At 41.8% G+C, this 22,831-nt stretch overlaps 83 pseudogenes; all 83 read left to right on the top strand.

Annotated features, from left to right (window-relative positions):
• Positions 1-40: 40 nt before the first annotated feature.
• Positions 41-159, top strand: LOC142724635 (5S ribosomal RNA; annotated as a pseudogene).
• A 67-nt stretch (positions 160-226) lies between these two features.
• Positions 227-345, top strand: LOC142724579 (5S ribosomal RNA; annotated as a pseudogene).
• A 67-nt stretch (positions 346-412) lies between these two features.
• On the top strand, positions 413-531 carry LOC142724410 (5S ribosomal RNA; annotated as a pseudogene).
• Positions 532-598: 67 nt separating this feature from the next.
• LOC142724528 (5S ribosomal RNA) lies at positions 599-717 on the top strand (annotated as a pseudogene).
• Positions 718-784: 67 nt separating this feature from the next.
• Positions 785-903, top strand: LOC142724706 (5S ribosomal RNA; annotated as a pseudogene).
• A 67-nt stretch (positions 904-970) lies between these two features.
• On the top strand, positions 971-1,089 carry LOC142724535 (5S ribosomal RNA; annotated as a pseudogene).
• Positions 1,090-1,156: 67 nt separating this feature from the next.
• LOC142724626 (5S ribosomal RNA) lies at positions 1,157-1,275 on the top strand (annotated as a pseudogene).
• A 67-nt stretch (positions 1,276-1,342) lies between these two features.
• On the top strand, positions 1,343-1,461 carry LOC142724705 (5S ribosomal RNA; annotated as a pseudogene).
• Positions 1,462-1,528: 67 nt separating this feature from the next.
• LOC142724572 (5S ribosomal RNA) lies at positions 1,529-1,647 on the top strand (annotated as a pseudogene).
• Positions 1,648-1,714: 67 nt separating this feature from the next.
• On the top strand, positions 1,715-1,833 carry LOC142724472 (5S ribosomal RNA; annotated as a pseudogene).
• Positions 1,834-1,900: 67 nt separating this feature from the next.
• On the top strand, positions 1,901-2,019 carry LOC142724408 (5S ribosomal RNA; annotated as a pseudogene).
• A 67-nt stretch (positions 2,020-2,086) lies between these two features.
• On the top strand, positions 2,087-2,205 carry LOC142724419 (5S ribosomal RNA; annotated as a pseudogene).
• A 67-nt stretch (positions 2,206-2,272) lies between these two features.
• On the top strand, positions 2,273-2,391 carry LOC142724714 (5S ribosomal RNA; annotated as a pseudogene).
• Positions 2,392-2,458: 67 nt separating this feature from the next.
• LOC142724606 (5S ribosomal RNA) lies at positions 2,459-2,577 on the top strand (annotated as a pseudogene).
• Positions 2,578-2,830: 253 nt separating this feature from the next.
• Positions 2,831-2,949, top strand: LOC142724505 (5S ribosomal RNA; annotated as a pseudogene).
• Positions 2,950-3,016: 67 nt separating this feature from the next.
• On the top strand, positions 3,017-3,135 carry LOC142724633 (5S ribosomal RNA; annotated as a pseudogene).
• Positions 3,136-3,202: 67 nt separating this feature from the next.
• On the top strand, positions 3,203-3,321 carry LOC142724480 (5S ribosomal RNA; annotated as a pseudogene).
• Positions 3,322-3,388: 67 nt separating this feature from the next.
• Positions 3,389-3,507, top strand: LOC142724623 (5S ribosomal RNA; annotated as a pseudogene).
• A 67-nt stretch (positions 3,508-3,574) lies between these two features.
• LOC142724662 (5S ribosomal RNA) lies at positions 3,575-3,693 on the top strand (annotated as a pseudogene).
• Positions 3,694-3,760: 67 nt separating this feature from the next.
• LOC142724409 (5S ribosomal RNA) lies at positions 3,761-3,879 on the top strand (annotated as a pseudogene).
• A 253-nt stretch (positions 3,880-4,132) lies between these two features.
• Positions 4,133-4,251, top strand: LOC142724704 (5S ribosomal RNA; annotated as a pseudogene).
• A 67-nt stretch (positions 4,252-4,318) lies between these two features.
• LOC142724534 (5S ribosomal RNA) lies at positions 4,319-4,437 on the top strand (annotated as a pseudogene).
• Positions 4,438-4,690: 253 nt separating this feature from the next.
• Positions 4,691-4,809, top strand: LOC142724703 (5S ribosomal RNA; annotated as a pseudogene).
• A 67-nt stretch (positions 4,810-4,876) lies between these two features.
• On the top strand, positions 4,877-4,995 carry LOC142724476 (5S ribosomal RNA; annotated as a pseudogene).
• A 67-nt stretch (positions 4,996-5,062) lies between these two features.
• Positions 5,063-5,181, top strand: LOC142724523 (5S ribosomal RNA; annotated as a pseudogene).
• A 439-nt stretch (positions 5,182-5,620) lies between these two features.
• On the top strand, positions 5,621-5,739 carry LOC142724426 (5S ribosomal RNA; annotated as a pseudogene).
• Positions 5,740-5,992: 253 nt separating this feature from the next.
• On the top strand, positions 5,993-6,111 carry LOC142724697 (5S ribosomal RNA; annotated as a pseudogene).
• A 67-nt stretch (positions 6,112-6,178) lies between these two features.
• LOC142724502 (5S ribosomal RNA) lies at positions 6,179-6,297 on the top strand (annotated as a pseudogene).
• Positions 6,298-6,364: 67 nt separating this feature from the next.
• LOC142724616 (5S ribosomal RNA) lies at positions 6,365-6,483 on the top strand (annotated as a pseudogene).
• A 67-nt stretch (positions 6,484-6,550) lies between these two features.
• LOC142724546 (5S ribosomal RNA) lies at positions 6,551-6,669 on the top strand (annotated as a pseudogene).
• Positions 6,670-7,101: 432 nt separating this feature from the next.
• Positions 7,102-7,220, top strand: LOC142724503 (5S ribosomal RNA; annotated as a pseudogene).
• Positions 7,221-7,473: 253 nt separating this feature from the next.
• On the top strand, positions 7,474-7,592 carry LOC142724443 (5S ribosomal RNA; annotated as a pseudogene).
• Positions 7,593-7,845: 253 nt separating this feature from the next.
• Positions 7,846-7,964, top strand: LOC142724491 (5S ribosomal RNA; annotated as a pseudogene).
• Positions 7,965-8,216: 252 nt separating this feature from the next.
• On the top strand, positions 8,217-8,335 carry LOC142724544 (5S ribosomal RNA; annotated as a pseudogene).
• Positions 8,336-8,402: 67 nt separating this feature from the next.
• Positions 8,403-8,521, top strand: LOC142724611 (5S ribosomal RNA; annotated as a pseudogene).
• A 67-nt stretch (positions 8,522-8,588) lies between these two features.
• Positions 8,589-8,707, top strand: LOC142724447 (5S ribosomal RNA; annotated as a pseudogene).
• Positions 8,708-8,774: 67 nt separating this feature from the next.
• On the top strand, positions 8,775-8,893 carry LOC142724560 (5S ribosomal RNA; annotated as a pseudogene).
• Positions 8,894-8,960: 67 nt separating this feature from the next.
• Positions 8,961-9,079, top strand: LOC142724656 (5S ribosomal RNA; annotated as a pseudogene).
• Positions 9,080-9,146: 67 nt separating this feature from the next.
• LOC142724598 (5S ribosomal RNA) lies at positions 9,147-9,265 on the top strand (annotated as a pseudogene).
• Positions 9,266-9,332: 67 nt separating this feature from the next.
• LOC142724586 (5S ribosomal RNA) lies at positions 9,333-9,451 on the top strand (annotated as a pseudogene).
• A 67-nt stretch (positions 9,452-9,518) lies between these two features.
• On the top strand, positions 9,519-9,637 carry LOC142724597 (5S ribosomal RNA; annotated as a pseudogene).
• A 254-nt stretch (positions 9,638-9,891) lies between these two features.
• Positions 9,892-10,010, top strand: LOC142724674 (5S ribosomal RNA; annotated as a pseudogene).
• A 67-nt stretch (positions 10,011-10,077) lies between these two features.
• On the top strand, positions 10,078-10,196 carry LOC142724430 (5S ribosomal RNA; annotated as a pseudogene).
• A 67-nt stretch (positions 10,197-10,263) lies between these two features.
• On the top strand, positions 10,264-10,382 carry LOC142724625 (5S ribosomal RNA; annotated as a pseudogene).
• A 67-nt stretch (positions 10,383-10,449) lies between these two features.
• LOC142724467 (5S ribosomal RNA) lies at positions 10,450-10,568 on the top strand (annotated as a pseudogene).
• Positions 10,569-10,635: 67 nt separating this feature from the next.
• LOC142724479 (5S ribosomal RNA) lies at positions 10,636-10,754 on the top strand (annotated as a pseudogene).
• Positions 10,755-10,820: 66 nt separating this feature from the next.
• Positions 10,821-10,939, top strand: LOC142724490 (5S ribosomal RNA; annotated as a pseudogene).
• Positions 10,940-11,192: 253 nt separating this feature from the next.
• LOC142724522 (5S ribosomal RNA) lies at positions 11,193-11,311 on the top strand (annotated as a pseudogene).
• Positions 11,312-11,563: 252 nt separating this feature from the next.
• LOC142724576 (5S ribosomal RNA) lies at positions 11,564-11,682 on the top strand (annotated as a pseudogene).
• A 67-nt stretch (positions 11,683-11,749) lies between these two features.
• LOC142724574 (5S ribosomal RNA) lies at positions 11,750-11,868 on the top strand (annotated as a pseudogene).
• A 67-nt stretch (positions 11,869-11,935) lies between these two features.
• On the top strand, positions 11,936-12,054 carry LOC142724539 (5S ribosomal RNA; annotated as a pseudogene).
• A 67-nt stretch (positions 12,055-12,121) lies between these two features.
• Positions 12,122-12,240, top strand: LOC142724526 (5S ribosomal RNA; annotated as a pseudogene).
• Positions 12,241-12,493: 253 nt separating this feature from the next.
• Positions 12,494-12,612, top strand: LOC142724596 (5S ribosomal RNA; annotated as a pseudogene).
• Positions 12,613-12,679: 67 nt separating this feature from the next.
• Positions 12,680-12,798, top strand: LOC142724439 (5S ribosomal RNA; annotated as a pseudogene).
• Positions 12,799-12,865: 67 nt separating this feature from the next.
• LOC142724542 (5S ribosomal RNA) lies at positions 12,866-12,984 on the top strand (annotated as a pseudogene).
• A 67-nt stretch (positions 12,985-13,051) lies between these two features.
• On the top strand, positions 13,052-13,170 carry LOC142724429 (5S ribosomal RNA; annotated as a pseudogene).
• Positions 13,171-13,237: 67 nt separating this feature from the next.
• LOC142724624 (5S ribosomal RNA) lies at positions 13,238-13,356 on the top strand (annotated as a pseudogene).
• Positions 13,357-13,423: 67 nt separating this feature from the next.
• LOC142724465 (5S ribosomal RNA) lies at positions 13,424-13,542 on the top strand (annotated as a pseudogene).
• Positions 13,543-13,608: 66 nt separating this feature from the next.
• LOC142724509 (5S ribosomal RNA) lies at positions 13,609-13,727 on the top strand (annotated as a pseudogene).
• A 253-nt stretch (positions 13,728-13,980) lies between these two features.
• Positions 13,981-14,099, top strand: LOC142724520 (5S ribosomal RNA; annotated as a pseudogene).
• Positions 14,100-14,166: 67 nt separating this feature from the next.
• On the top strand, positions 14,167-14,285 carry LOC142724551 (5S ribosomal RNA; annotated as a pseudogene).
• A 67-nt stretch (positions 14,286-14,352) lies between these two features.
• LOC142724561 (5S ribosomal RNA) lies at positions 14,353-14,471 on the top strand (annotated as a pseudogene).
• Positions 14,472-14,538: 67 nt separating this feature from the next.
• Positions 14,539-14,657, top strand: LOC142724669 (5S ribosomal RNA; annotated as a pseudogene).
• A 66-nt stretch (positions 14,658-14,723) lies between these two features.
• Positions 14,724-14,842, top strand: LOC142724575 (5S ribosomal RNA; annotated as a pseudogene).
• A 67-nt stretch (positions 14,843-14,909) lies between these two features.
• Positions 14,910-15,028, top strand: LOC142724468 (5S ribosomal RNA; annotated as a pseudogene).
• Positions 15,029-15,281: 253 nt separating this feature from the next.
• Positions 15,282-15,400, top strand: LOC142724428 (5S ribosomal RNA; annotated as a pseudogene).
• A 67-nt stretch (positions 15,401-15,467) lies between these two features.
• On the top strand, positions 15,468-15,586 carry LOC142724622 (5S ribosomal RNA; annotated as a pseudogene).
• Positions 15,587-15,653: 67 nt separating this feature from the next.
• LOC142724464 (5S ribosomal RNA) lies at positions 15,654-15,772 on the top strand (annotated as a pseudogene).
• Positions 15,773-15,839: 67 nt separating this feature from the next.
• On the top strand, positions 15,840-15,958 carry LOC142724441 (5S ribosomal RNA; annotated as a pseudogene).
• Positions 15,959-16,024: 66 nt separating this feature from the next.
• Positions 16,025-16,143, top strand: LOC142724508 (5S ribosomal RNA; annotated as a pseudogene).
• Positions 16,144-16,396: 253 nt separating this feature from the next.
• Positions 16,397-16,515, top strand: LOC142724519 (5S ribosomal RNA; annotated as a pseudogene).
• Positions 16,516-16,582: 67 nt separating this feature from the next.
• Positions 16,583-16,701, top strand: LOC142724550 (5S ribosomal RNA; annotated as a pseudogene).
• Positions 16,702-16,768: 67 nt separating this feature from the next.
• LOC142724549 (5S ribosomal RNA) lies at positions 16,769-16,887 on the top strand (annotated as a pseudogene).
• Positions 16,888-16,954: 67 nt separating this feature from the next.
• Positions 16,955-17,073, top strand: LOC142724668 (5S ribosomal RNA; annotated as a pseudogene).
• A 66-nt stretch (positions 17,074-17,139) lies between these two features.
• Positions 17,140-17,258, top strand: LOC142724573 (5S ribosomal RNA; annotated as a pseudogene).
• Positions 17,259-17,325: 67 nt separating this feature from the next.
• On the top strand, positions 17,326-17,444 carry LOC142724537 (5S ribosomal RNA; annotated as a pseudogene).
• A 253-nt stretch (positions 17,445-17,697) lies between these two features.
• Positions 17,698-17,816, top strand: LOC142724536 (5S ribosomal RNA; annotated as a pseudogene).
• A 427-nt stretch (positions 17,817-18,243) lies between these two features.
• Positions 18,244-18,362, top strand: LOC142724513 (5S ribosomal RNA; annotated as a pseudogene).
• A 67-nt stretch (positions 18,363-18,429) lies between these two features.
• LOC142724501 (5S ribosomal RNA) lies at positions 18,430-18,548 on the top strand (annotated as a pseudogene).
• Positions 18,549-18,613: 65 nt separating this feature from the next.
• Positions 18,614-18,732, top strand: LOC142724458 (5S ribosomal RNA; annotated as a pseudogene).
• Positions 18,733-19,171: 439 nt separating this feature from the next.
• Positions 19,172-19,290, top strand: LOC142724589 (5S ribosomal RNA; annotated as a pseudogene).
• A 67-nt stretch (positions 19,291-19,357) lies between these two features.
• Positions 19,358-19,476, top strand: LOC142724548 (5S ribosomal RNA; annotated as a pseudogene).
• A 1,554-nt stretch (positions 19,477-21,030) lies between these two features.
• LOC142724507 (5S ribosomal RNA) lies at positions 21,031-21,149 on the top strand (annotated as a pseudogene).
• Positions 21,150-22,831: the final 1,682 nt, after the last annotated feature.

Here is a 22,831-nt window from a genome sequence, read left to right as displayed (position 1 = left end):
CACAATCGATTAAAAAGGACTATGGATTAAAGCATTTAATGTCAATGGCCATTCTAAGCTGAATGTGCCTGCTCTCGTCAGATCGCAGAAGTTACACAGCTTAAGGCCTCGCTAGTACCAGTGTGGGAGACTGTCTGGGAATCCGTGGTGCGGTTGACTTTTTATTATGTCGTTTAGATTTTGTTTCACAATCGATTAAAAAGGACTATGGATTAAAGCATTTAATGTCAATGGCCATTCTAAGCTGAATGTGCCTGCTCTCGTCAGATCGCAGAAGTTACACAGCTTAAGGCCTTGCTAGTACCAGTGTGGGAGACTGTCTGGGAATCCGTGGTGTGGTTGAATTTTTATTATGTCGTTTAGATTTTGTTTCACAATCGATTAAAAAGGACTATGGATTAAAGCATTTGATGTCAATGGCCATTCTAAGCTGAATGTCCCTGCTCTCGTCAGATCGCAGAAGTTACACAGCTTAAGGCCTCGCTAGTACCAGTGTGGGAGACTGTCTGGGAATCCGTGGTGCGGTTGACTTTTTATTATGTCGTTTAGATTTTGTTTCACAATCGATTAAAAAGGACTATGGATTAAAGCATTTAATGTCAATGGCCATTCTAAGCTGAATGTGCCTGCTCTCGTCAGATCGCAGAAGTTACACAGCTTAAGGCCTCGCTAGTACCAGTGTGGGAGACTGTCTGGGAATCCGTGGTGTGCTTGACTTTTTATTATGTCGTTTAGATTTTGTTTCACAATAGATTAAATAGGACAATGGATTAAAGGATTTAACGTCAATGGCCATTCTAAGCTGAATGTGCCTGCTCTCGTCAGAACGCAGAAGTTACACAGCTTAAGGCCTCGCTAGTACCAGTGTGGGAGACTGTCTGGGAATCCGTGGTGCGGTTGATTTTTTATTATGTCGTTTAGATTTTGTTTCACAATCGATTAAAAAGGACTATGGATTAAAGTATTTAATGTCAATGGCCATTCTAAGCTGAATGTCCCTGCTCTCGTTAGATCACAGAAGTTACACAGCTTAAGGCCTCGCTAGTACCAGTGTGGGAGACTGTCTGGGAATCCGTGGTGCGGTTGACTTTTTATTATGTTGTTTAGATTATGTTTCACAATAGATTAAATAGGACTATGGATTAAGGCTTTTAATGTCAATGGCCATTCTAAGCTGAAAGTGCCTGCTCTCGTCAGATCGCAGAGGTTACACAGCTTAAGGCCTCGCTAGTACCAGTGTGGGAGACTGTCTGGGAATCCGTGGTGCGCTTGCCTTTTTATTATGTCGTTTAGATTTTGTTTCACAATAGATTAAATAGGACTATGGATTAAAGGATTTAACGTCAATGGCCATTCTAAGCTGAATGTGCCTGCTCTCGTCAGAACGCAGAAGTTACACAGCTTAAGGCCTCGCTAGTACCAGTGTGGGAGACTGTCTGGGAATCCGTGGTGCGGTTGATTTTTTATTATGTCGTTTAGATTTTGTTTCACAATCGATTAAAAAGGACTATGGATTAAAGCATTTAATGTCAATGGCCATTCTAAGCTGAATGTCCCTGTTCTCGTCAGATCACAGAAGTTACACAGCTTAAGTCCTCGCTAGTACAAGTGTGGGAGACTGTCTGGGAATCCGTGGTGCGGTTGACTTTTTATTATGTCGTTTAGATTTTGTTTCACAATAGATTAAATAGGACTATGGATTAAAGCATTTAACGTCAATGGCCATTCTAAGCTGAATGTGCCTGCTCTCGTCAGATCGCAGAAGTTACACAGCTTAAGGCCTCGCTAGTACCAGTGTGGGAGACTGTCTGGGAATCCGTGGTGCGGTTGAATTTTTATTATGTCGTTTAGATTTTGTTTCACAATCGATTAAAAAGGACTATGGATTAAAGCATTTAATGTCAATGGCCATTCTAAGCTGAATGTACCTGCTCTCGTCAGATCGCAGAAATTACACAGCTTAAGGCCTCGCTAGTACCAGTGTGGGAGACTGTCTGGGAATCCGTGGTGCGGTTGACTTTTTATTATGTCGTTTAGATTATGTTTCACAATCGAATAAAAAGGACTATGGATTAAAGCATTTAATGTCAATGGCCATTCTAAGCTGAATGTGCCTGCTCTCGTCAGATCGCAGAAGTTACACAGCTTAAGGCCTCGCTAGTACCAGTGTGGGAGACTGTCTGGGAATCCGTGGTGTGGTTGACTTTTTATTATGTCGTTTAGATTTTGTTTCACAATCGATTAAAAAGGACTATGGCTTAAAGCATTTAATGTCAATGGCCATTCTAAGCTGAATGTCCCTGCTCTCGTCAGATCGCAGAAGTTATACAGCTTAAGGCCTCGCTAGTACCAGTGTGGGAGACTGTCTGGGAATCCGTGGTGCGGTTGACTTTTTATTATGTTGTTTAGATTTTGTTTCACAATAGATTAAATAGGACTATGGATTAAGGCTTTTAATGTCAATGGCGATTCTAAGCTGAATGTGCCTGCTCTTGTCAGATCGCAGAAGTTACACAGCTTAAGACCTCGCTAGTACCAGTGTGGGAGACTGTCTGGGAATCCGTGGTGCAGTTGACTTTTTATTATGTCGTTTAGATTTTGTTTCACAATCGATTAAAAAGGACTATGGATTAAAGCATTTAATGTCAATGGCCATTCTAAGCTGAATGTGCCTGCTCTCGTCAGATTGCAGAAGTTACTCAGCTTAAAACCTCGCTAGTACCAGTGTGGGAGACTGTCTGGGAATCCGTGGTGCGGTTGACTTTTTATTATGTCGCTTAGATTTTGTTTCACAATCGATTAAAAAGGACTATGGATTAAAGCGTTTAATGTCGATGGCCATTCTAAGCTGAATGTGCCTGCTCTCGTCAGATCGCAGAAGTTACACAGCTTAAGGCCTCGCTAGTACCAGTGTGGGAGACTGTCTGGGAATCCGTGGTGCGGTTGAATTTTTATTATGTCGTTTAGATTTTGTTTCACAATCGATTAAAAAGGACTATGGATTAAAGCATTTAATGTCAATGGCCATTCTAAGCTGAATGTCCCTGCTCTCGTCAGATCGCAGAAGTTACACAGCTTAAGGCCTCGCTAGTATCAGTGTGGGAGACTGTCTGGGAATCCGTGATGCGGTTGACTTTTTATTATGTCGTTTAGATTTTGTTTCACAATCGATTAAAAAGGACTATGGATTAAAGCATTTAATGTCAATGGCCATTCTAAGCTGAATGTGCCTGCCCTCGTCAGATCGCAGAAGTTACACAGCTTAAGGCCTCGCTAGTACCAGTGTGGGAGACTGTCTGGGAATCCGTGGTGCGGTTGACTTTTTATTATGTCATTTAGATTTTGTTTCACAATCGATTAAAAAGGACTATGGATTAAAGCATTTAATGTCAATGGCCATTCTAAGCTGAATGTGCCTGCTCTCGTCAGATCGCAGAAGTTACACAGCTTAAGGCCTCGCTAGTACCAGTGTGGGAGACTGTCTGGGAATCCGTGGTGCGGTTGACTTTTTATTATGTCGTTTAGATTTTGTTTCACAATCGATTAAAAAGGACTATGGATTAAAGCATTTAATGTCAATGGCCATTCTAAGCTGAATGTGCCTGCTCTCGTCAGATCGCAGAAGTTACACAGCTTAAGGCCTTGCTAGTACCAGTGTGGGAGGCTGTCTGGGAATCCGTGGTGTGGTTGAATTTTTATTATGTCGTTTAGATTTTGTTTCACAATCGATTAAAAAGGACTATGGATTAAAGCATTTGATGTCAATGGCCATTCTAAGCTGAATGTCCCTGCTCTCGTCAGATCGCAGAAGTTACACAGCTTAAGGCCTCGCTAGTACCAGTGTGGGAGACTGTCTGGGAATCCGTGGTGCGGTTGACTTTTTATTATGTCGTTTAGATTTTGTTTCACAATCGATTAAAAAGGACTATGGATTAAAGCATTTAATGTCAATGGCCATTCTAAGCTGAATGTGCCTGCTCTCGTCAGATCGCAGAAGTTACACAGCTTAAGGCCTCGCTAGTACCAGTGTGGGAGACTGTCTGGGAATCCGTGGTGTGCTTGACTTTTTATTATGTCGTTTAGATTTTGTTTCACAATAGATTAAATAGGACAATGGATTAAAGGATTTAACGTCAATGGCCATTCTAAGCTGAATGTGCCTGCTCTCGTCAGAACGCAGAAGTTACACAGCTTAAGGCCTCGCTAGTACCAGTGTGGGAGACTGTCTGGGAATCCGTGGTGCGGTTGATTTTTTATTATGTCGTTTAGATTTTGTTTCACAATCGATTAAAAAGGACTATGGATTAAAGTATTTAATGTCAATGGCCATTCTAAGCTGAATGTCCCTGCTCTCGTTAGATCACAGAAGTTACACAGCTTAAGGCCTCGCTAGTACCAGTGTGGGAGACTGTCTGGGAATCCGTGGTGCGGTTGACTTTTTATTATGTTGTTTAGATTTTGTTTCACAATAGATTAAATAGGACTATGGATTAAGGCTTTTAATGTCAATGGCCATTCTAAGCTGAAAGTGCCTGCTCTCGTCAGATCGCAGAGGTTACACAGCTTAAGGCCTCGCTAGTACCAGTGTGGGAGACTGTCTGGGAATCCGTGGTGCGCTTGCCTTTTTATTATGTCGTTTAGATTTTGTTTCACAATAGATTAAATAGGACTATGGATTAAAGGATTTAACGTCAATGGCCATTCTAAGCTGAATGTGCCTGCTCTCGTCAGAACGCAGAAGTTACACAGCTTAAGGCCTCGCTAGTACCAGTGTGGGAGACTGTCTGGGAATCCGTGGTGCGGTTGATTTTTTATTATGTCGTTTAGATTTTGTTTCACAATCGATTAAAAAGGACTATGGATTAAAGCATTTAATGTCAATGGCCATTCTAAGCTGAATGTCCCTGTTCTCGTCAGATCACAGAAGTTACACAGCTTAAGGCCTCGCTAGTACAAGTGTGGGAGACTGTCTGGGAATCCGTGGTGCGGTTGACTTTTTATTATGTTGTTTAGATTTTGTTTCACAATAGATTAAATAGGACTATGGATTAAGGCTTTTAATGTCAATGGCCATTCTAAGCTGAAAGTGCCTGCTCTCGTCAGATCGCAGAAGTTACACAGCTTAAGGCCTCGCTAGTACCAGTGTGGGAGACTGTCTGGGAATCCGTGGAGCGGTTGAATTTTTATTATGTCGTTTAGATTTTGTTTCACAATCGATTAAAAAGGACTATGGATTAAAGCATTTAACGTCAATGGCCATTCTAAGCTGAATGTCCCTGCTCTCGTCAGATCGCAGAAGTTACACAGCTTAAAATCTCGCTAGTACCAGTATGGGAGACTGTCTGGGAATCCGTGGTGCGGTTGACGTTTTATTATGTCGTTTAGATTTTGTTTCACAATCGATTAAAAAGGACTATGGATTAAAGTATTTAATGTCGATGGCCATTCTAAGCTGAATGTCCCTGCTCTCGTCAAATCGCAGAAGTTACACAGTTTAAGGCCTCGCTAGTACCAGTGTGGGAGACACTCTGGGAATCCGTGGTGCGGTTGACTTTTTATTATGTTGTTTAGATTTTGTTTCACAATGGATTAAATAGGACTATGGATTAAGGCTTTTAATGTCAATGGCCATTCTAAGCTGAATGTGCCTGCTCTCGTCAGATCGCAGAAGTTACACAGCTTAAGACCTCGCTAGTACCAGTGTGGGAGACTGTCTGGGAATCCGTGGTGCGGTTGACTTTTTATTATGTCGTTTAGATTTTGTTTCACAATCGATTAAAAAGGACTATGGATTAAAGCATTTAATGTCAATGCCCATTCTAAGCTGAATGTGCCTGCTCTCGTCAGATCGCAGAAGATACACAGCTTAAGGCCTCGCAAATACCAGTGTGGGAGACTGTCTGGGAATCCGTGGTGCAGTTGACTTTTTATTATGTCGTTTAGATTTTGTTTCACAATCGATTAAAAAGGACTATGGATTAAAGCATTTAATGTCAATGGCCATTCTAAGCTGAATGTGCCTGCTCTCGTCAGATCGCAGAAGTTACACAGCTTAAGGCCTCGCTAGTACCAGTGTGGGAGACTGTCTGGGAATCCGTGGTGCAGTTGACTTTTTATTATGTCGTTTAGATTTTGTTTCACAATCGATTAAAAAGGACTATGGATTAAAGCATTTAATGTCAATGGCCATTCTAAGCTGAATGTGCCTGCTCTCGTCAGATCGCAGAAGTTACACAGCTTAAGGCCTTGCTAGTACCAGTGTGGGAGACTGTCTGGGAATCATTGGTGCGGTTGACTTTTTATTATGTCGTTTAGATTTTGTTTCACAATAGATTAAATAGGACTATGGATTAAAGCATTTAACGTCAATGGCCATTCTAAGCTGAATGTGCCTGCTCTCGTCAGATCGCAGAAGTTACACAGCTTAAGGCCTCGCTAGTACCAGTGTGGGAGACTGTCGGGGAATCCGTGGTGCGGTTGCATTTTTATTATGTCGTTTAGATTTTGTTTCACAATCGATTAAAAAGGACTATGGATTAAAGCGTTTAATGTCAATGGCTATTCTAAGCTGAATGTCCCTGCTCTCGTCAGATCGCAGAAGTTACACGGCTTAAGGCCTCGCTAGTACCAGTGTGGGAGACTGTCTGGGAATCCGTGGTGCGGTTGCCTTTTTATTATGTCGTTTAGATTTTGCTTCACAATCGATTAAAAAGGACTATGGATTAAAGCATTTAATGTCAATGGCCAGTCTAAGCTGAATGTGCCTGCTCTTGTTAGATCGCAGAACTTACACAGCTTAACGCCTCGCTAGTACCAATGTGGGAGACTGTCTGGGAATCCGTGGTGCGGTTGACTTTTTATTATGTCGTTTAGATTTTGTTTCACAATAGATTAAATAGGACTATGGATTAAAGCATTTAACGTCAGCTTAGGCTGAATGTGCCTTCTCTCGTCAGATCGCAGAAGTTACACAGCTTAAGGCCTCGCTAGTACCAGTGTGGGAGACTGTCTGGGAATCCGTGGTGCGGTTGACTTTTTATTATGTCGTTTCGATTTTGTTTCACAATCGATTAAAAAGGACTATGGATTAAAGCATATAATGTCAGTGGCCATTCTAAGCTGAATGTGCCTGCTCTCGTCAGATCGCAGAAGTTACACAGCTTAAGGCCTTGCTAGTACCAGTGTGGGAGACTGTCTGGGAATCCGTGGTGCGGTTGGCTTTTTATTATGTTGTTTAGATTTTGTTTCACAATAGATTAAATAGGACTATGGATTAAGGCTTTTAATGTCAATGGCCATTCTAAGCTGAATGTGCCTGCTCTCGTCAGATCGCTGAAGTTACACAGCTTGAGGCCTCGCTAGTACCAGTGTGGGAGACTGTCTGGCAATCCGTGGTGCGGTTGAATTTTTATTATGTCGTTTAGATTTTGTTTCACAATCGATTAAAAAGGACTATGGATTAAAGCATTTAATGTCAATGGCTATTCTAAGCTGAATGTCCCTGCTCTCGTCAGATCGCAGAAGTTACACAGCTTAAGGCCTCGCTAGTACCAGTGTGGGAGACTGTCTGGGAATCCGTGGTGCGGTTGACTTTTTATTATGTCGTTTAGATTTTGTTTCACAATCGATTAAAAAGGACTATGGATTAAAGCATTTAATGTCAATGGCCAGTCTAAGCTGAATGTGCCTGCTCTTGTTAGATCGCAGAACTTACACAGCTTAACGCCTCGCTAGTACCAGTGTGGGAGACTGTCTGGAAATCCGTGGTGCGGTTGACTTTTTATTATGTCGTTTAGATTTTGTTTCACAATCGATTAAAAAGGACTATGGATTAAAGCATTCAATGTCAATGGCCATTCTAAGCAGAATGTGCCTGCTCTCGTCAGATCGCAGAAGTCACGCAGCTTAAGGCCTCGCTAGTACCAGTGTGGGAGACTGTCTGGGAATCCGTGGTGCGGTTGACTTTTTATTATGTTGTTTAGATTTTGTTTCACAATAGATTAAATAGGACTATGGATTAAGGATTTTAATGTCAATGGCCATTCTAAGCTGAATGTGCCTGCTCTTGTTAGATCGCAGAAGTTACACAGCTTAACGCCTCGCTAGTACCAGTGTGAGAGACTGTCTGGGAATCCGTGGTGCGGTTGACTTTTATTATGTCGTTTAGATTTTGTTTCACAATCGATTAAAAAGGACTATGGATTAAAGCATTTAATGTCAATTGCCATTCTAAGCTGAATGTCCCTGCTCTCGTCAGATAGCAGAAGTTACACAGCTTAAGGCCTCGCTAGTACCAGTGTGGGAGACTGTCTGGGAATCCGTGGTGCGGTTGATTTTTTATTATGTCGTTTAGATTTTGTTTCACAATCGATTAAAAAGGACTATGGATTAAAGCATTTAATGTCAATGGCCATTCTAAGCTGAATGTGCCTGCTCTCGTCAGATCGCAGAAGTTACACAGCTTAAGGCCTCGCTAGTACCAGTGTGGGAGACTGTCTGGGAATCCGTGGTGCGGTTGACTTTTTATTATGTCGTTTAGATTTTGTTTCACAATCGATTAAAAAGGACTATGGATTAAAGCATTTAATGTCAATGGCCATTCTAAGCTGAATGTGCCTGCTCTCGTCAGATCGCAGAAGTTACACAGCTTAAGGCCTCGCTAGTACCAGTGTGGAAGACTGTCTGGGAATCCGTGGTGCGGTTGACTTTTTATTATGTCGTTTAGATTTTGTTTCACAATAGATTAAATAGGACTATGGATTAAAGCATTTAACGTCAATGGCCATTCTAAGCTGAATGTGCCTGCTCTCGTCAGAACGCAGAAATTACACAGATTAAGGTCTCGCTAGTACCAGTGTGGGAGACTGTCTGGGAATCCGTGGTGCGGTTGATTTTTTATTATGTCGTTTAGATTTTGTTTCACAATCGATTAAAAAGGACTATGGATTAAAGCATTTAATGTCAATGGCCATTCTAAGCTGAATGTGCCTGCTCTCGTCAGATCGCAGAAGTTACACAGCTTAATGCCTTGCTAGTACCAGTGTGGGAGACTGTCTGGGAATCCGTGGTGCGGTTGCCTTTTTATTATGTCGTTTAGATTTTGTTTCACAATCGATTAAAAAGGACTATGGATTAAAGCATTTAATGTCAATGGCCATTCTAAGCTGAATGTGCCTGCTCTCGTCAGATCGCAGAAGTTACACAGCTTAAGGCCTCGCTAGTACCAGTGTGGGAGACTGTCTGGGAATCCGTGGTGCGGTTGACTTTTTATTATGTCGTTTAGATTTTGTTTCACAATAGATTAAATAGGACTATGGATTAAAGCATTTAATGTCAATGGCCATTCTAAGCTGAATGTGCCTGCTCTCGTCAGATCGCAGAAGTTACACAGCTTAAGGCCTCGCTAGTACCAGTGTGGGAGACTGTCTGGGAATCCGTGGTGCGGTTGACTTTTTATTATGTCGTTTAGATTTTGTTTCACAATCGATTAAAAAGGACTATGGATTAAAGCATTTAACGTCAATGGCCATTCTAAGCTGAATGTCCCTGCTCTCGTCAGATAGCAGAAGTTACACAGCTTAAGGCCTCGTTAGTACCAGTGTGGGAGACTGTCTGGGAATCTGTGGTGCGGTTGATTTTTTATTATGTCGTTTAGATTTTGTTTCACAATCGATTAAAAAGGACTATGGATTAAAGCATTTAATGTCAATGGCCATTCTAAGCTGAATGTGCCTGCTCTCGTCAGATCGCAGAAGTTACACAGCTTAAGGCCACGCTAGTACCAGTGTGGGAGACTGTCTGGGAAATCCGTGGTGCGGTTGACTTTTTATTATGTCGTTTAGATTTTGTTTCACAATCGATTAAAAAGGACTATGGATTAAAGCATTTAATGTCAATGGCCATTCTAAGCTGAATGTGCCTGCTCTCGGCAGATCGAAGAAGTTACACAGCTTAAGGCCTCGCTAGTACCAGTGTGGGAGACTGTCTGGGAATCCGTGGTGCGGTTGACTTTTTATTATGTCGTTTAGATTTTGTTTCACAATCGATTAAAAAGGACTATGGATTAAAGCATTTAATGTCAATGGCCATTCTAAGCTGAATGTGCCTGCTCTCGTCAGATCGCAGAAGTTACACAGCTTAAGGCCTCGCTAGTACTAGTGTGGAAGACTGTCTGGGAATCCGTGGTGCGGTTGACTTTTTATTATGTCGTTTAGATTTTGTTTCACAATAGATTAAATAGGACTATGGATTAAAGCATTTAACGTCAATGGCCATTCTAAGCTGAATGTGCCTGCTCTCGTCAGAACGCAGAAGTTACACAGATTAAGGTCTCGCTAGTACCAGTGTGGGAGACTGTCTGGGAATCCGTGGTGCGGTTGAATTTTTATTATGTCGTTTAGATTTTGTTTCACAATCGATTAAAAAGGACTATGGATTAAAGCATTTAACGTCAATGGCCATTCTAAGCTGAATGTGCCTGCTCTCGTCAGAATGCAGAAGTTACACAGCTTAAGGCCTCGCTAGTACCAGTGTGGGAGACTGTCTGGGAATCCGTGGTGCGGTTGGCTTTTTATTATGTTGTTTAGATTTTGTTTCACAATAGATTAAATAGGACTATGGATTAAGGCTTTTAATGTCAATGGCCATTCTAAGCTGAATGTGCCTGCTCTCGTCAGATCACAGAAGTTACACAGCTTAAGGCCTCGCTAGTACCAGTGTGGGAGACTGTCTGGGAATCCGTGGTGCGGTTGACTTTTTATTATGTCGTTTAGATTTGTTTCACAATCGATTAAAAAGGACTATGGATTAAGGCGTTTAATGTCAATGGCCATTCTAAGCTGAATGTGCCTGCTCTCGTTAGATCGCAGAAGTTACACAGCTTAAGGCCTCGCTAGTACCAGTGTGGGAGACTGTCTGTGAATCCGTGGTGCGGTTGACTTTTTATTATGTCGTTTAGATTTTGTTTCACAATAGATTAATTAGGACTATGGATTAAAGCATTTAACGTCAATGGCCATTCTAAGCTAAATGTGCCTGCTCTCGTCAGATCGCAGAAGTTACACAGCTTAAGGCCTCGCTAGTACCAGTGTGGGAGACTGTCTTTGAATCCGTGGTGTGGTTGAATTTTTATTATGTCGTTTAGATTTTGTTTCACAATCGATTAAAAAGGACTATGGATTAAAGCATTTAATGTCAATGGCCATTCTAAGCTGAATGTCCCTGCTCTCGTCAGATAGCAGAAGTTACACAGCTTAAGGCCTCGCTAGTACCAGTGTGGGAGACTGTCTGGGAATCCGTGGTGCGGTTGACTTTTTATTATGTCGTTTAGATTTTGTTTCACAATAGATTAAATAGGACTATGGATTAAAGCATTTAACGTCAATGGACATTCTAAGCTGAATGTGCCTGCTCTCGTCAGATCGCAGAAGTTACACAGCTTAACGCCTCGCTAGTACCAGTGTGAGAGACTGTCTGGGAATCCGTGGTGCGGTTGACTTTTATTATGTCGTTTAGATTTTGTTTCACAATCGATTAAAAAGGACTATGGATTAAAGCATTTAATGTCAATGGCCATTCTAAGCTGAATGTCCCTGCTCTCGTCAGATAGCAGAAGTTACACAGCTTAAGGCCTCGCTAGTACCAGTGTGGGAGACTGTCTGGGAATCCGTGGTGCGGTTGATTTTTTATTATGTCGTTTAGATTTTGTTTCACAATCGATTAAAAAGGACTATGGATTAAAGCATTTAATGTCAATGGCCATTCTAAGCTGAATGTGCCTGCTCTCGTCAGATCGCAGAAGTTACACAGCTTAAGGCCTCGCTAGTACCAGTGTGGGAGACTGTCTGGGAATCCGTGGTGCGGTTGACTTTTTATTATGTCGTTTAGATTTTGTTTCACAATCGATTAAAAAGGACTATGGATTAAAGCACTTAATGTCAATGGCCATTCTAAGCTGAATGTGCCTGCTCTCGGCAGAGCGCAGAAGTTACACAGCTTAAGGCCTCGCTAGTACCAGTGTGGGAGACTGTCTGGGAATCCGTGGTGCGGTTGACTTTTCATTATGTCGTTTAGATTTTGTTTCACAATCGATTAAAAAGGACTATGGATTAAAGCATTTAATGTCAATGGCCATTCTAAGCTGAATGTGCCTGCTCTCGTCAGATCGCAGAAGTTACACAGCTTAAGGCCTCGCTAGTACCAGTGTGGAAGACTGTCTGGGAATCCGTGGTACGGTTGACTTTTTATTATGTCGTTTAGATTATGTTTCACAATAGATTAAATAGGACTATGGATTAAAGCATTTAACGTCAATGGCCATTCTAAGCTGAATGTGCCTGCTCTCGTCAGAACGCAGAAGTTACACAGATTAAGGTCTCGCTAGTACCAGTGTGGGAGACTGTCTGGGAATCCGTGGTGCGGATGAATTTTTATTATGTCGTTTAGATTTTGTTTCACAATCGATTAAAAAGGACTATGGATTAAAGCATTTAACGTCAATGGCCATTCTAAGCTGAATGTCCCTGCTCTCGTCAGATAGCAGAAGTTACACAGCTTAAGGCCTCGTTAGTACCAGTGTGGGAGACTGTCTGGGAATCTGTGGTGCGGTTGATTTTTTATTATGTCGTTTAGATTTTGTTTCACAATCGATTAAAAAGGACTATGGATTAAAGCATTTAATGTCAATGGCCATTCTAAGCTGAATGTGCCTGCTCTCGTCAGATCGCAGAAGTTACACAGCTTAAGGCCACGCTAGTACCAGTGTGGGAGACTGTCTGGGAATCCGTGGTGCGGTTGACTTTTTATTATGTCGTTTAGATTTTGTTTCACAATCGATTAAAAAGGACTATGGATTAAAGCATTTAATGTCAATGGCCATTCTAAGCTGAATGTGCCTGCTCTCGGCAGATCGCAGAAGTTACACAGCTTAAGGCCTTGCTAGTACCAGTGTGGGAGACTGTCTGGGAATCCGTGGTGCGGTTGACTTTTTATTATGTCGTTTAGATTTTGTTTCACAATCGATTAAAAAGGACTATGGATTAAAGCATTTAATGTCAATGGCCATTCTAAGCTGAATGTGCCTGCTCTCGTCAGATCGCAGAAGTTACACAGCTTAAGGCCTCGCTAGTACTAGTGTGGAAGACTGTCTGGGAATCCGTGGTGCGGTTGACTTTTTATTATGTCGTTTAGATTTTGTTTCACAATAGATTAAATAGGACTATGGATTAAAGCATTTAACGTCAATGGCCATTCTAAGCTGAATGTGCCTGCTCTCGTCAGAACGCAGAAGTTACACAGATTAAGGTCTCGCTAGTACCAGTGTGGGAGACTGTCTGGGAATCCGTGGTGCGGTTGAATTTTTATTATGTCGTTTAGATTTTGTTTCACAATCGATTAAAAAGGACTATGGATTAAAGCATTTAACGTCAATGGCCATTCTAAGCTGAATGTGCCTGCTCTCGTCAGAATGCAGAAGTTACACAGCTTAAGGCCTCGCTAGTACCAGTGTGGGAGACTGTCTGGGAATCCGTGGTGCGGTTGGCTTTTTATTATGTCGTTTAGATTTGTTTCACAATCGATTAAAAAGGACTATGGATTAAGGCGTTTAATGTCAATGGCCATTCTAAGCTGAATGTGCCTGCTCTCGTTAGATCGCAGAAGTTACACAGCTTAAGGCCTCGCTAGTACCAGTGTGGGAGACTGTTTGTGAATCCGTGGTGCGGTTGACTTTTTATTATGTCGTTTAGATTTTGTTTCACAATAGATTAATTAGGACTATGGATTAAAGCATTTAACGTCAATGGCCATTCTAAGCTAAATGTGCCTGCTCTCGTCAGATCGCAGAAGTTACACAGCTTAAGGCCTCGCTAGTACCAGTGTGGGAGACTGTCTTTGAATCCGTGGTGTGGTTGAATTTTTATTATGTCGTTTAGATTTTGTTTCACAATCGATTAAAAAGGACTATGGATTAAAGCATTTAGTGTCAATGGCCATTCTAAGCTGAATGTCCCTGCTCTCGTCAGATAGCAGAAGTTACACAGCTTAAGGCCTCGCTAGTACCAGTGTGGGAGACTGTCTGGGAATCCGTGGTGCGGTTGACTTTTTATTATGTCGTTTAGATTTTGTTTCACAATAGATTAAATAGGACTATGGATTAAAGCATTTAACGTCAATGGACATTCTAAGCTGAATGTGCCTGCTCTCGTCAGAACGCAGAAGTTACACAGCTTAAGGCCTCGCTAGTACCAGTGTGGGAGACTGTCTGGGAATCCGTGGTGCGGTTGAATTTTTATTATGTTGTTTAGATTTTTTTTCACAATAGATTAAATAGGACTATGGATTAAGGCTTTTAATGTCAATGGCCATTCTAAGCTGAATGTGCCTGCTCTCGTCAGATCGCAGAAGTTACACAGCTTAAGGCCTCGCTAGTACCAGTGTGGGAGACTGTCTGGGAATCCGTGGTGCGGTTGACTTTTTATTATGTCGTTTAGATTTTGTTTCACAATCGATTAAAAAGGACTATGGATTAAAGCATTTAATGTCAATGGCCATTCTAAGCTGAATGTGCCTGCTCTCGTCAGATCGCTGAAGTTACACAGCTTAACGCCTCGCTAGTACCAGTGTGAGAGACTGTCTGGGAATCCGTGGTGCTGTTGACTTTTATTATGTCGTTTAGATTTTGTTTCACAATCGATTAAAAAGGACTATGGATTATAGCATTTAATGTCAATGGCCATTCTAAGCTGAATGTCCCTGCTCTCGTCAGATAGCAGAAGTTACACAGCTTAAGGCCTCGCTAGTACCAGTGTGGGAGACTGTCTGGGAATCCGTGGTGCGGTTGATTTTTTATTATGTCGTTTAGATTTTGTTTCACAATCGATTAAAAAGGACTATGGATTAAAGCATTTAATGTCAATGGCCATTCTAAGCTGAATGTGCCTGCTCTCGTCAGATTGCAGAAGTTACACAGCTTAAGGCCTCGCTAGTACCAGTGTGGGAGACTGTCTGGGAATCCGTGGTGCGGTTGACTTTTTATTATGTCGTTTAGATTTTGTTTCACAATCGATTAAAAAGGACTATGGATTAAAGCATTTAATGTCAATGGCCATTCTAAGCTGAATGTGCCTGCTCTCGTCAGATCGCAGAAGTTACACAGCTTAAGGCCTCGCTAGTACCAGTGTGGGAGACTGTCTGGGAATCCGTGGTGCGGGTGACTTTTTATTATGTCGTTTAGATTTTGTTTCACAATCGATTAAAAAGGACTATGGATTAAAGCATTTAATGTCAATGGCCATTCTAAGCTGAATGTGCCTGCTCTCGTCAGATCGCAGAAGTTACACAGCTTAAGGCCTCGCTAGTACTAGTGTGGAAGACTGTCTGGGAATCCGTGGTGCGGTTGACTTTTTATTATGTCGTTTAGATTTTGTTTCACAATAGATTAAATAGGACTATGGATTAAAGCATTTAACGTCAATGGCCATTCTAAGCTGAATGTGCCTGCTCTCGTCAGAACGCAGAAGTTACACAGATTAAGGTCTCGCTAGTACCAGTGTGGGAGACTGTCTGGGAATCCGTGGTGCGGTTGAATTTTTATTATGTCGTTTAGATTTTGTTTCACAATCGATTAAAAAGGACTATGGATTAAAGCATTTAACGTCAATGGCCATTCTAAGCTGAATGTGCCTGCTCTCGTCAGAATGCAGAAGTTACACAGCTTAAGGCCTCGCTAGTACCAGTGTGGGAGACTGTCTGGGAATCCGTGGTGCGGTTGGCTTTTTATTATGTTGTTTAGATTTTGTTTCACAATAGATTAAATAGGACTATGGATTAAGGCTTTTAATGTCAATTGCCATTCTAAGCTGAATGTGCCTGCTCTCGTCAGATCACAGAAGTTACACAGCTTAAGGCCTCGCTAGTACCAGTGTGGGAGACTGTCTGGGAATCCGTGGTGCGGTTGACTTTTTATTATGTCGTTTAGATTTGTTTCACAATCGATTAAAAAGGACTATGGATTAAGGCGTTTAATGTCAATGGCCATTCTAAGCTGAATGTGCCTGCTCTCGTTAGATCGCAGAAGTTACACAGCTTAAGGCCTCGCTAGTACCAGTGTGGGAGACTGTTTGTGAATCCGTGGTGCGGTTGACTTTTTATTATGTCGTTTAGATTTTGTTTCACAATAGATTAATTAGGACTATGGATTAAAGCATTTAACGTCAATGGCCATTCTAAGCTAAATGTGCCTGCTCTCGTCAGATCGCAGAAGTTACACAGCTTAAGGCCTCGCTAGTACCAGTGTGGGAGACTGTCTTTGAATCCGTGGTGTGGTTGAATTTTTATTATGTCGTTTAGATTTTGTTTCACAATCGATTAAAAAGGACTATGGATTAAAGCATTTAGTGTCAATGGCCATTCTAAGCTGAATGTCCCTGCTCTCGTCAGATAGCAGAAGTTACACAGCTTAAGGCCTCGCTAGTACCAGTGTGGGAGACTGTCTGGGAATCCGTGGTGCGGTTGACTTTTTATTATGTCGTTTAGATTTTGTTTCACAATAGATTAAATAGGACTATGGATTAAAGCATTTAACGTCAATGGACATTCTAAGCTGAATGTGCCTGCTCTCGTCAGAACGCAGAAGTTACACAGCTTAAGGCCTCGCTAGTACCAGTGTGGGAGACTGTCTGGGAATCCGTGGTGCGGTTGAATTTTTATTATGTTGTTTAGATTTTTTTTCACAATAGATTAAATAGGACTATGGATTAAGGCTTTTAATGTCAATGGCCATTCTAAGCTGAATGTGCCTGCTCTCGTCAGATCGCAGAAGTTACACAGCTTAAGGCCTCGCTAGTACCAGTGTGGGAGACTGTCTGGGAATCCGTGGTGCGGTTGACTTTTTATTATGTCGTTTAGATTTTGTTTCACAATCGATTAAAAAGGACTATGGATTAAAGCATTTAATGTCAATGGCCATTCTAAGCTGAATGTGCCTGCTCTCGTCAGATCGCTGAAGTTACACAGCTTAACGCCTCGCTAGTACCAGTGTGAGAGACTGTCTGGGAATCCGTGGTGCTGTTGACTTTTATTATGTCGTTTAGATTTTGTTTCACAATCGATTAAAAAGGACTATGGATTATAGCATTTAATGTCAATGGCCATTCTAAGCTGAATGTCCCTGCTCTCGTCAGATAGCAGAAGTTACACAGCTTAAGGCCTCGCTAGTACCAGTGTGGGAGACTGTCTGGGAATCCGTGGTGCGGTTGATTTTTTATTATGTCGTTTAGATTTTGTTTCACAATCGATTAAAAAGGACTATGGATTAAAGCATTTAATGTCAATGGCCATTCTAAGCTGAATGTGCCTGCTCTCGTCAGATCGCAGAAGTTACACAGCTTAAGGCCTCGCTAGTACCAGTGTGGGAGACTGTCTGGGAATCCGTGGTGCGGTTGACTTTTTATTATGTCGTTTAGATTTTGTTTCACAATCGATTAAAAAGGACTATGGATTAAAGCATTTAATGTCAATGGCCATTCTAAGCTGAATGTGCCTGCTCTCGTCAGATCGCAGAAGTTACACAGCTTAAGGCCTCGCTAGTACCAGTGTGGGAGACTGTCTGGGAATCCGTGGTGCGGGTGACTTTTTATTATGTCGTTTAGATTTTGTTTCACAATCGATTAAAAAGGACTATGGATTAAAGCATTTAATGTCAATGGCCATTCAAAGCTGAATGTGCCTGCTCTCGTCAGATCGCAGAAGTTACACAGCTTAAGGCCTCGCTAGTACCAGTGTGGGAGACTGTCTGGGAAACTGTGGTGCGGTTGACTTTTTATTATGTCGTTTAGATTTTGTTTCACAATAGATTAAATAGGACTATGGATTAAGGCTTTTAATGTCAATGGCCATTCTAAGCTGAATGTGCCTGCTCTCGTCAGATCACAGAAGTTACACAGCTTAAGGCCTCGCTTGTACCAGTGTGCGAGACTGTCTGGGAATCCGTGGTGCGGTTGACTTTTTATTATGTCGTTTAGATTTTGTTTCACAATCGATTAAAAAGGACTATGGATTAAAGCACTTAATGTCAATGGCCATTCGAAGCTGAATGTGCCTGCTCTCGTTAGATCGCAGAAGTTTCACAGCTTAAAACCTCGCTAGTACCAGTCTGGGAATCCGTGGTGCGGTTGACTTTTTATTATGTCGTTTAGATTTTGTTTCACAATAGATTAAATAGGACTATGGATTAAGGCTTTTAATGTCAGTGGCCATTCTAAGCTGAATGTGCCTGCTCTCGTCAGATCGCAGAAGTTACACAGCTTAAGGCCTCGCTAGTACCAGTGTGGGAGACTGTCTGGGAATCCGTGGTGCGGTTGAATTTTTATTATGTCGTTTAGATTTTGTTTCACAATCGATTAAAAAGGACTATGGATTAAAGCATTTAATGTCAATGGCCATTCTAAGCTGAATGTCCCTGCTCTCGTCAGATTGCAGAAGTTACACAGCTTAAGGCCTCGCTAGTACCAGTGTGGGAGACTGTCTGGGAATCCGTGGTGCGGTTGACTTTTTATTGTCGTTTAGAAATTGTTTCACAATCGATTAAAAAGGACTATGGATTAAAGCATTTAATGTCAATGGCCATTCTAAACTGAATGTGCCTGCTCTCGTCAGATCGCAGAAGTTACACAGCTTAAGGCCTCGCTAGTACCAGTGTGGGAGACTGTCTGGGAATCCGTGGTGCGGTTGACTTTTTATTATGTCGTTTAGATTTTGTTTCACAATCGATTAAAAAGGACTATGGATTAAAGCATTTAATGTCAATGGCCATTCTAAGCTGAATGTGCCTGCTTTTGTTAGATCGCAGAAGTTACACAGCTTAACGCCTCGCTAGTACCAATGTGGGAGACTGTCTGGGAATCCGTGGTGCGGTTAACTTTGTATTATGTCGTTTAGATTTTGTTTCACAATAGATTAAATAGGACTATGGATTAAAGCGTTTAACGTATTTGGCCATTCTAAGCTGAATGTACCTGCTCTCGTTAGATCGCAGAAGTTACACAGCTTAATGCCTCGCTAGTACCAGTGTGGGAGACTGTCTGGGAATCCGTGGTGCGGTTGACTTTTTATTATGTCGTTTAGATTTTGTTTCACAATCGATTAAAAAGGACTATGGATTAAAGCATTTAATGTCAATAGCCATTCTAAGCTGAATGTCCATGCTCTCGTCAGATCGCAGAAGTTACACAGCTTAAGGCCTTGCTAGTACCAGTGTGGGAGACTGTCTGGGAATCCGTGGTGCGGTTGACTTTTTATTATGTCGTTTCGATTTTGTTTCACAATCGATTAAAAAGGACTATGGATTAAAGCATTTAATGTCAATGGCCATTCTAAACTGAATGTCCCTGCTCTCGTCAGATCGCAGAAGTTACACAGCTTAAGGCCTCGCTAGTACCAGTGTGGGATACTGTCTGGGAATCCGTGGTGCGGTTGACTTTTTATTATGTCGTTTAGATTTTGTTTCACAATCGATTAAAAAGGACTATGGATTAAAGCATTTAATGTCAATGGCCATTCGATGCTGAATGTGCCTGCTCTCGTTAGATCGCAGAAGTTTCACAGCTTAAAACCTCGCTAGTACCAGTGTGGGAGACTGTCTGGGAATCCGTGGTGCGGTTGACTTTTTATTATGTCGTTTAGATTTTGTTTCACAATCGATTAAAAAGGACTATGGATTAAAGCATTTAATGTAAATGGCCATTCTAAGCTGAATGTGCCTGCTCTCGTTAGATCGCAGAAGTTACACAGCTTAACGCCTCGCTAGTTCCAGTGTGGGAGACTGTCTGGGAATCCGTGGTGCGGTTGACTTTTTATTATGTCGTTTAGATTTTGTTTCACAATAGATTAAATAGGACTATGGATTAAAGAATTTAACGTCAATGGCCATTCTAAGCTGAATGTGCCTTCTATCGTCAGATCGCAGAAGTTACACAGCTTAAGGCCTCGCTAGTACCAGTGTGGGAGACTGTCTGGGAATCCGTGGTGCGGTTGACTTTTTATTATGTCGTTTAGATTTTGTTTCACAATCGATTAAAAAGGACTATGGATTAAAGCATTTAATGTCAATGGCCATTCTAAGCTGAATGTCCCTGCTCTCGTCAGATCGCAGAAATAACACAGCTTAAGGCCTCGCTAGTACCAGTGTGGGAGACTGTCTGGGAATCCGTGGTGCGGTTGACTTTTTATTATGTCGTTTAGATTTTGTTTCACAATAGATTAAATAGGACTATGGATTAAGGCATTTAACGTCAATGGCCATTCTAAGCTGAATGTCCCTGCTCTCGTCAGATCGCAGAAGTTACACAGCTTAAGGCCTCGCTAGTACCAGTGTGGGAGACAGTCTGGGAATCCGTGGTGCGGTTGACTTTTTATTATGTTGTTTAGATTTTGTTTCACAATAGATTAAATAGGACTATGGATTAAGGCTTTTAATGTCAATGGCCATTCTAAGCTGAATGTGCCTGCTCTCATTAGATCGCAGAAGTTACACAGCTTAACGCCTCGCTAGTACCAGTGTGGGAGACTGTGTGGGAATCCGTGGTGCAGTTGACTTTTTATTATGTCGTTTAGATTTTGTTTCACAATCGATTAAAAAGGACTATGGATTAATGCATTTAATGTCAATGGCCATTCTAAGCTGAATGTGACTGCTCTCGTTAGATCGCAGAAGTTACACAGCTTAACGCCTCGCTAGTACCAGTGTGGGAGACTGTGTGGGAATCCGTGGTGCGGTTGACTTTTTATTATGTCGTTTAGATTTTGTTTCACAATAGATTAAATAGGACTATGGATTAAAGAATTTAACGTTAATGGCCATTCTAAGCTGAATGTGCCTGCTCTCGTCAGGTCGCAGAAGTTACACAGCTTAAGGCCTCGCTAGTACCAGTGTGGGAGACTGTCTGGGAATCCGTGGTGCGGTTGAATTTTATTATGTCGTTTAGATTTTGTTTCACAATCGATTAAAAAGGACTATGGATTAAAGCATTTAATGTCAATGGCCATTCTAAGCTGAATGTCCCTGCTCTCGTCAGATCGCGGAAGTTACACAGCTTAAGGCCTCGTTAGTACCAGTGTGGGAGACTGTCTGGGAGTCCGTGGTGCGGTTGGCTTTTTATTATGTTGTTTAGATTTTGTTTCACAATAGATTAAATAGGACTATGGATTAAGGTTTTTAAAGTCAGTGGCCATTCTAAGCTGAATGTGCCTGCTCTCGTCAGATCTCAGAAGTTACACAGCTTAAGGCCTCGCTAGTACCAGTGTGGGAGACTGTCTGGGAATCCGTGGTGCGGTTGAATTTTTATTATGCCGTTTAGATTTTGTTTCACAATCGATTAAAAAGGACTATGGATTAAAGCATTTAATGTCAATGGCCATTCTAAGCTGAATGTCCCTGCTCTCGTCAGATTGCAGAAGTTACACCGCTTAAGGCCTCGCTAGTACCAGTGTGGGAGACTGTCTGGGAATCCGTGGTGCGGTTGACTTTTTATTATGTCGTTTAGATTTTGTTTCACAATCGATTAAAAAGGACTATGGATTAAAGCATTTAATGTCAATGGCCATTCTAAACTTAATGCGCCTGCTCTCGTCAGATCGCAGAAGTTACACAGCTTAAGGCCTCGCTAGTACCAGTGTGGGAGACTGTCTGGGAATCCGTGGTGCGGTTGACTTTTTATTATGTCGTTTAGATTTTGTTTCACAATCGATTAAAAAGGACTATGGATTAAAGCATTTAATGTCAATGGCCATTCTAAGCTGAATGTGCCTGCTTTTGTTAGATCGCAGAAGTTACACAGCTTAACGCCTCGCTAGTACCAATGTGGGAGACTGTCTGGGAATCCGTGGTGCGGTTAACTTTGTATTATGTCGTTTAGATTTTGTTTCACAATAGATTAAATAGGACTATGGATTAAAGCGTTTAACGTATTTGGCCATTCTAAGCTGAATGTACCTGCTCTCGTTAGATCGCAGAAGTTACACAGCTTAATGCCTCGCTAGTACCAGTGTGGGAGACTGTCTGGGAATCCGTGGTGCGGTTGACTTTTTATTATGTCGTTTAGATTTTGTTTCACAATCGATTAAAAAGGACTATGGATTAAAGAATTTAACGTTAATGGCCATTCTAAGCTGAATGTGCCTGCTCTCGTCAGGTCGCAGAAGTTACACAGCTTAAGGCCTCGCTAGTACCAGTGTGGGAGACTGTCTGGGAATCCGTGGTGCGGTTGAATTTTATTATGTCGTTTAGATTTTGTTTCACAATCGATTAAAAAGGACTATGGATTAAAGCATTTAATGTCAATGGCCATTCTAAGCTGAATGTCCCTGCTCTCGTCAGATCGCGGAAGTTACACAGCTTAAGGCCTCGTTAGTACCAGTGTGGGAGACTGTCTGGGAGTCCGTGGTGCGGTTGGCTTTTTATTATGTTGTTTAGATTTTGTTTCACAATAGATTAAATAGGACTATGGATTAAGGTTTTTAAAGTCAGTGGCCATTCTAAGCTGAATGTGCCTGCTCTCGTCAGATCTCAGAAGTTACACAGCTTAAGGCCTCGCTAGTACCAGTGTGGGAGACTGTCTGGGAATCCGTGGTGCGGTTGAATTTTTATTATGCCGTTTAGATTTTGTTTCACAATCGATTAAAAAGGACTATGGATTAAAGCATTTAATGTCAATGGCCATTCTAAGCTGAATGTCCCTGCTCTCGTCAGATTGCAGAAGTTACACCGCTTAAGGCCTCGCTAGTACCAGTGTGGGAGACTGTCTGGGAATCCGTGGTGCGGTTGACTTTTTATTAT

This window comes from Rhinoderma darwinii, unplaced genomic scaffold (assembly GCF_050947455.1).
Source record: "Rhinoderma darwinii isolate aRhiDar2 unplaced genomic scaffold, aRhiDar2.hap1 Scaffold_585, whole genome shotgun sequence".
Lineage (NCBI taxonomy): Eukaryota > Metazoa > Chordata > Amphibia > Anura > Rhinodermatidae > Rhinoderma > Rhinoderma darwinii.
This window is presented reverse-complemented; position numbering and strand designations above follow the sequence as displayed.